This window comes from Silurus meridionalis, chromosome 3 (genome assembly GCF_014805685.1).
Source record: "Silurus meridionalis isolate SWU-2019-XX chromosome 3, ASM1480568v1, whole genome shotgun sequence".
In the NCBI taxonomy this organism is placed as follows: Eukaryota; Metazoa; Chordata; class Actinopteri; order Siluriformes; family Siluridae; genus Silurus; species Silurus meridionalis.
Window position 1 is genome coordinate 31,969,430 of NC_060886.1, and position 8,353 is coordinate 31,977,782.

Here is an 8,353-nt window from a genome sequence, read left to right on the forward strand (position 1 = left end):
TCCATCATATCAGCTACCTCTCTCCCTTTACCAGTAATAGTAATTGGGACCGGCACTAAGAGTGCACTGGCTTGTGCAACCCTATTGGCTGGGTTTTTCCTATCGATCTGTCTAATTTATATATCCATCTTCCTGCTAGTCTGTATTAACAGTTTTTTTCTGGCTGTTTTTCCCACTATTTGGTAACCATCTACTTGTTTATTCTGTATGTCTGTGTTTAAAATACAAAGGGGAATAATTATTTCATTATTGTTTTGATTTCTAATGAAAATAAAGTCACTGTCAGAAGTGGATTCAAACCCACGCCTCCATGTGGAGACCAGAACACTCAGTTTCCTGGAAGGTATTGAACCTTGAGTCTGGCGCCTTAGACCGCTCGGCCATCCTGACATACAAGCCTGTGTTTTTATCCCCTTAGTGGCTGAAAAAACTATTTTTGCAAGTTTCTGTCTACTTGTTTGTCTTATCTATTCTTCTTTTTGTGTTTCTTATCTATCTACATCAGTCTTATCTTTTTTTCTGTCTGAATGCATATATATGCCTGCTCATCTTTCCTATCAATCTATTGATCTCTAATTTATATATCCATCTGCCTGAAAATGAAGTTAGTGTCAGAAGTGGATTCAAACCCACGCCTCCATGTGGAGACCAGAACACTCAGTTTCCTGGAATGTATTGAACCTTGAGTCTGGTACTTTTCAAATATTACTCTGTCTGTCTATCTATCTATCTATCTATCTATCTATCTATCTATCTATCTATCTATCTATCTATCTATCTATCTATCTATCTACATAACGTGTGTTGCACTGGAGGATTAATTTCGCCTCTTTTATATTTATTTATTTATTTATTTATTTATTTATTTATTTATTTATTTATTTATTTATTTATATTTTAATTAAAAATGATCAAACAGAAGTGTTTTATACAAAAAAAAAACTAATTAAACATTACATTTTCATAAATGTATGCAGGCTGAACAACAACCATAGAAGATCCACATATAGAACACAAGCAGAGAAAAGATGATGATCAGGAATGTCTCTGTTCTCAGTCATGTTTACATCACTGACTCCTCTGTCTCATTCATGTTAACCCCAAACTCTTGTTGCCTTCTGACTGCTTATTGTTGACTTCAGAACTAGTCTACATCTGTGGTGTGTGAGAGCCAAACAGAAAATTGCCATTGGTTTCTCTTTGATGCACGCAAGCCACAGTGGCCTTAAGGCAGAACCTTGTGTAGTCATGGTTAAGTGGGTAAGGTGACGGATTTGAAATCCATTGGGGTTTTCCTGCACCATGTTAAAATCTTGCCTACGTTTGTTTCTTACACATTTCCCACAGCTTGTTCTGCCAGAACACAGCTCTTTAACACTGCAGCAGAACTATTTTAAGTCAACCCTGTAGATAATTAAACCGCAAACGAAATCGTCTGCTACATTTGCGTGTTAAAGTCTTCTGTTGCTTGTTTGATACTGAAATATTTTGGCAAAATTTCACTGAATATCGAAGACTCATCCAAATGCTTGAGCATGTCTTTGGACAAAAATAGTTGAAACCTCGCTGTGACACACCAGTCTAGCTTTCATTTGACATTACTGGCTTGAACACTTGTTTTGTTATCATGATCGTTAAGCATGGTCTCTCATTTGAACAGAATCTGATTCCAGGAATGGCACAAAAGTGTGCAGCTGTGTGGCTAAATCTGTGTGTAAATAAAGTGCAAAGGGAAAAAAATGCAATGTCAATCTGCTAGTTTTCTCAGATTCTTTATTTTATCGTTTCTATAGTGGCATTTTATCTTAATAATTCAATTAGGAGATGGATCATAGATGAACCATGACACTCTTATTTACAGCGTTTGTGAAAGAAAAGTGTCACATAAAAGTAAATCAGTGTATTGCATAATGTGAACAAGTGAAAAGGACAGATTTTACAACAATGCTGTACAGAGTACACTGATCTGCATAATCCAGTCCTTTATTGTTTTCTGAAAATAAGCTTAGTATGTGTGTTTTGGACCTATCTGGTTGTTCGGAGAAATAAATACAAATCTTGACAAACTAAAAGAAAAACTGTGTGCAGTGCAGGATAACCTTTGTATTCTATTTGACAAGAGCTCGTGAGACTGTTTAACATAGAGCTAAAACGTGCACCTTTTGACTAGCATTTGCAGCGACCCTCGATCTCGATGGATCTAGGCTTTGGAGCCGCTGATTAAATTCTGCAGTATTTACGGAAGGAGATTTGTATATATATATATATATATATATATCTTGAATAACTCAGGATACTAGCGAAACGGATGTTGCATTTTTTTCCCTTTTGCACTTTATTTATACACAGATTTAGCCACACAGTTGCACAATTTTGTGCCATTCCTGGAACCAGATCCTGTTTAAATGAGAGATCATGCTCAGCTATCATGATAACAAAACAAGTGTGCAAGCCAGTGATGTCAAATAGACTCTTTTTGTCTAAAGACATGCTCAAGCATTTGGATGAGTCTTTATTATACAGAAAAATTGACCAAGAAGGTACACCCCTATCTGAAGTGCGATTCAAACCCACACCTCCAGAGGAGACTGCAACCTGAACGCAGCTCCTTAAAAAGCTCAGCCATCCTGACAGCCAGGCTTTGAACGTTCTTGCATTGGTGACCATGTCTAGGCCATATGGTGAACATGCAACAGTAGCAGATGTATTTCGTTCACGGTTTAATTATCTACGGTGTTGACTTAAAAAAGTGCTGCTGATCCACTCAGCCATGGTTACGGAAGGTTTTCCCGATTCTGCACATCCATCAAAAACATTTGTTTTACTGATGCGCCAAGTCTCAAATCAGCACTGAAATCAGCCATGATGCGCACATTCGACATTTTACTGTCTGGGGGCGGCAAACACGGCAGCACGTTTTGTGCTATTTTTTTCTCATAACAACGAAACAAACATAAATTACTGTCTTTTTTGATCGAACAGAGCAACACATCATTCAAATATGTAAAGGCTCTACTTTTTTTTGTACCCAATAATAATAATAACAACAAAATGCTGTGCTTTTGTAAAGTAAAGAAAACAGATAGGGGGCGCTTTCTGACGTCTCTGTCATCTCTCTTCACATTTAGAACAGCGCGATTAAATATTTGAATCGACTGACAGCCCTTATATTAATATGATGTGAGGTCCAGTTACCAGTGTGACACTGAAACAAGTAAAAACGAAGCCTTTACTACTAATTAAGTACATGTCAAAGCCCAAACTTCTTCACTGTAACTTCAGTAAAAAAAGTATAGTCAGAACTTCAACTTTTACCAGAGTCTTTTAAAACATGAATATCTGTACTTCTACTTAAGTGAAAGATGTGTGTACTTTTGCCGCCTCCTTGCTGCCACATAGCAAATACTCAGCCAGCTGTTGAATGAAAATTCTTTGCTATTAGCTTTAGGAAAAAATATTGCATAAACATATGCATTCGAGCTAACAGCTAATAAGGCAGAAGCATAGATTAGATTTTTGTCTTAATGCTAGTCCTACCATTAATTTCAGACTTGCTAAGGTCCTCAACAGAAAATATGATTAAATACAAATATAGTTAAGATACATATTGACAAACAATAGCCATGCCATAGCAGTGAAAACGTGCTATGTCTGATCTGCTAATATCTGATCATAGTCTCAACAAACCACTAAAATTCTGTTTAAATTAGCATGCAACACACAACTGTTGACAGCAATTGCTCTGAGGGTCCTACTCTTACAGCAATAACAAAGCAGTGCTGCAACTAACAAACATTAGGCACCACTGTCCTTAGTGGTAGGAGCAATTGATGAATGTATATTTGTTTTATATAAGAGATTTCTAAAATCTTTTGTAGAACAATTGTTGTACCACTGGACTGTGCGCTTTGGTTGTAAGAGAAACCCCTTGTAATCAAGAACTCGGAATCTGCCATTGCCTGCCAGTTGAATCAACACAAGCAGTATATAATTGTTTGTGCTGATGAGACGAAACACGTGTAGCTGTTTTACTTGGTTTTTGTTCCAGTTTGTCTGCCTGTAGAACCACTAGCAGTGATGAAGATTTCAAAAGAAAAAGTGCCTCGTGTGAGGACCGAACTCACGACCTTCAGATTATGAGACTGACGCGCTACCTACTGCGCTAACGAGGCGACCTGGCCGAAGGCCGTTACTAGGAACCCCAGCTCTGAGAATGTAATACAATAAAGGTCCTGTTGGCTGTTGTTTTTCTTTTGTCTAAAAAGATTTTTTAACTGATTTAGAGCAACTGCTGTACCAATGTACTGTCCAAACTGACTGTACGGTATATCCATGTTATTACAAACCTCGGAATCTGAGCTTGCTAGGGCGTTGTACCACCACAAACAGTTTGCTCATTGATAAAAAGGCCTATAATGTTTTGTGTTGAAATCACAGCACAGTCGTACCCGATTTACCTGATTTTCATTGCAGTTTGTATGGCCATGGTACCACGCTTTCAGCAATAACAAAGGGGACCTGCAACTAACCAACATTAGGCACCAATGTCCTAAGTGGTATTCAGCTGACCTAGATCGTTTGCTCTTGGACCCATGCATGTTGTATTGGTTTAATATAAGAGATTTTTAATCATATTTAGAACAATTACTATACCATTGGACTGTTCACTTTGGATTTAAGACATACCCATGTAATCAACACCTCAGAATCCACCATTGCCTGGCCGTTGAATCAACACAAGCAGTCTATAAATGGTTGTGCCGATGAGACAAAACAGTTGTGCCTATGTTCCTAATCTTTGCTAATCAAACATTATTGTAGGCTTTGGATGTGTGAGCACAAAGTATGGAATGATTCTGTGTCAGGAATATTTGTTGGAACATCCGATTAGGGTACAGCAACGTTTTGGTCAAATGAGTAGAACCATGTGGAACTGCGCCCAACAAAGCATTTCGGGTTTAGGACGAGAAGCACGGACATGTCACATGCGATATGGCTCTTCAATCTACCTAGTGTAAAATGAAAGATACTAGCAAGACTAGTAAAAAATGCACAACGACTCTGGTGGGACTCGAACCCACAACCTTTCAATAGCTCTACCGCTGAGTCTAGAAGTCCAATGCGCTATCCATTGCGCCACAGACCCACTACGTTGTGGAAGTCTGTATTTTACTATCTCTGAACTGTAAATCTCAACGGATGGCTCGTAGTCTGTTTAACCCTCTGGAGTCTGAGGGTGTTTTTGACCCCTTGAGAGATTTTGACATGCTCTTACATTTGGTTCTTTTTAGTTGCTTTTAAAATATATTATTGACTTATTACACTGTATTCAGCACAAACTGGGCTATCATAATATGTAAACAACTTATGTGTGTTTGTATTTTTGACAAAATAAGGTTTATGCGTGGTTTTTAAAAAAGCAAAAAAAAAACATCACTGAAATAAGGCCACAAAACCAACAGTACACATGTTTCCCCAAGACTTTTTGAAAACAGATCTTCCAATGTAGGTTTTTTTTATTTTTAATCATGTGAAAATCATTCTGCCTGCTCATTCACATTAAACAATAATTTGATTTAAAATTTAAAAGACACTTTTTACTTTGAAAGGCCATATGCGAAGAGGCGTCGACATGATGTGACTGACAGCTTTGTAGACAATGGGTCGCATAATGAGCTGTCAATTACATAATGAGCTGTGGATCACTGAGCCAGGATCACAGTGAGAAGTACAGTACTACAACAAGGAATGTGTTTCCTTTGTGTTTATTAAAAATACACATTAGCAAGGACAGCATTAAAAAGGGAATTGTGTAACAATAAAACAACACAGTACAGTATGTATAAAAAAATAAAGAGTGCAACAAAAACTAACACAATACACTACAGTAGGGTTCTGCAAATCCTAGCCTGTAGGGCTACAATACTATGCATTAAATAATAATAATAGTGTATCCATTTGAGGAATCGGCAAGAACAAACAACTTGAACCCCCACTTAGTTGGCTTGGCTTTCATGTACTGTGTCCTCCCAGTGTTAGCTTTGCATGCTACCATCCTCTCATCCACGGCTAAATGTCTACTAGGATGATAAATTGCTTTGCATGTGTTACGGATTGTGTCCATAAGCAGTTTCACTCTGAACAGACGGTCATGTTCAGATGTGCCCCTCTTTCTGTAATTTTCTTTGTCTGCATCTGGGTGACTCATGCGTACATTCCACAAAATTGTCCTGTATCTGTCCCTTGACATAATTGTTTGTGGAAAGGGAACTGTGAAAATTCTGCTCTGTCTCCAGTAGTCTATGATGGAGGGCAACTTTACCATTGCCATGTAAAATAAGAGCCCAATGTAGCGATACATCTCACTCACGGTTACATCTCTCCATTTGTATTTGCGTCCCTTGGCTATTGACTTGGCAGCTTGAGCATTTGTGTTGTGGCACAGAGTTGACACTCTCAGAGAAAAACATTTTATATAGACTACATGGAGAATGAGAGTCAGAAGACCTCAGTTGAGGTCCAGGTTCATGTGTGGGCAGGAATCGCAGAGTCTGTGGAACTGTGTCATTATCTGTCTGATCCTTCCATGACATGGTGGACTGTCTGTGTGCTGCCTTTGCCCTTTTTGTTGTTTGCAGATGACATTTTGTTGTTTGCATATGACATACAATGCAATAATTATTCAAACTAAATATAATTAGAGAAAATATAAAATATGTACTTACTCAGGATGATTCTTGGTCGAACTCAAAATGGAGCGACGCCTGCGTGGCCTGGTGTGAGTTTCCAGTGAAGGCAGGGGTGATGCAGCCACATTCCTAAAAATAACCAAATAAAAAATTTTCAGTATTTTTGATGAATACACTTGAACAATATATGTTTGTTAGCATGCATTGTACATATAGCATTTACACCTCAGCATTCTGGAACATCTCTGCTAGCTAACACTACATAACAGCCTTTCAGGATGATCAGTGACACCAACCAAAACTGACCTGAGGCTAAAATATAACTTTATATAACGTCAACAATATTTAGGGCATACAATTACAAACAATTAATGTTACAAATGAGCAGATTTTGGCAGATTTTTGTTGTAACATTAAAAGGCAATGCTGACAAAAGCGAGGCAGCGATGTCTACAAACAATATGAGTTTTATATGATCAGAATGTAAGACTAAATAACTTACTCATCGTAGCAACTTGCTGGAAAGTCCTCGCTCTTCAAAATGCAAACGCTCCTCGTCGGAATCGCAATCTTCTTCGGATGAAAAGGTAAATTCTCTGGCATTGTTTTATGCCACTGTCCGGGGGGCGTGTGTGTGTGTGTGTGTGTGTGACTCAACGTGTGAACTGTTTTACCTGTGAATAGTGGGGGGGCGTGTCCGCTCGCAGCTCATTATCAGATAATGAGCTGCAGTGGAAAATCTGTGCCTCTTCTTGGTTTCACATGATTTATATTCATTGGAAACATATGTTTTTTATTTCACTGACTTATTCTAAAACTACACACTTTAAGCTGTCTAAAGATATATTTTTTATTTCCGTGTGTCAGCTATTGGCCGAGTTTCAGCGCTTTTTGATGACGTGTTTCTAAACGAAGATCACGCAGACAAAGGCGACAGATGGCGCACCCTGACTATTTTATTCATTTAAAAAAAATACAACGTTTTGTTTATACAGTGAGCATACACAAATGAAAGTAGACCCTTTACGGATTTAAATGATGTATTACTTTGACATGTTTGATCAAATATGACCGAGCAGTTTCAGCTCTTTTTGCTGGCTTCTGAAAAAAGAGCACGTTTGGGCGCCGGCGGCAATTCAGACTCCAAAGGTTTAAGCAAACCCTGCATTGACTGGTCAGTTCACATACACAATGTTTTCACACTGGACATTTTTTTTGTGTGTATTCTAGCAACTGTAGTAAACAAAACATTGGCTGATAATCACGTAGCGAAAAGTTCACTCATTTTGCTCACAGCTTGTCGAGAGGTAAAGTTCTCGCTCTCCTTTACTCTCTATACTGTACATAAAAAGCCAATTTTTAGTTAAACATGAACATCAGTCTGCCCAAAACTATAAGAAATGTGGAAGGTTGGTTTTATTTTCCCTTTTCTTTCTTTTTTCTTTTATTTTTCTAATTTGTTTCTTCTCTTTTCTTATTTCCTCTTCTTTTTCCTTCTTCCCACCCCTTAACAGACTACTGTTCCCCAGCTTTTGGTGCAATCGGTCATGGCTTTCGGCTGTTAACCAAAAGGTTGGTGGTTCGAGCCCACCCAGAGACGTGGTTGGTTGGATGGACGGATGGAAATATATGCATATGTAACAGGTATAGAAAATACACTGTTA

The 8,353-nt window shown here is 38.1% G+C and overlaps 2 non-coding genes across 2 annotated transcripts; both read right to left on the reverse strand.

Annotated features, from left to right (window-relative positions):
* Window positions 1–4,099: 4,099 nt before the first annotated feature.
* trnam-cau lies at window positions 4,100–4,172 on the reverse strand. Its single transcript has one exon. It is a non-coding gene; the product is annotated as a tRNA-Met (tRNA).
* An 884-nt stretch (window positions 4,173–5,056) lies between these two features.
* Window positions 5,057–5,146, reverse strand: trnar-ucu. Its single transcript is given in 2 exon segments — window positions 5,057–5,092; window positions 5,110–5,146. It is a non-coding gene; the product is annotated as a tRNA-Arg (tRNA).
* Between the last annotated feature and the right edge of the window lie 3,207 nt (window positions 5,147–8,353).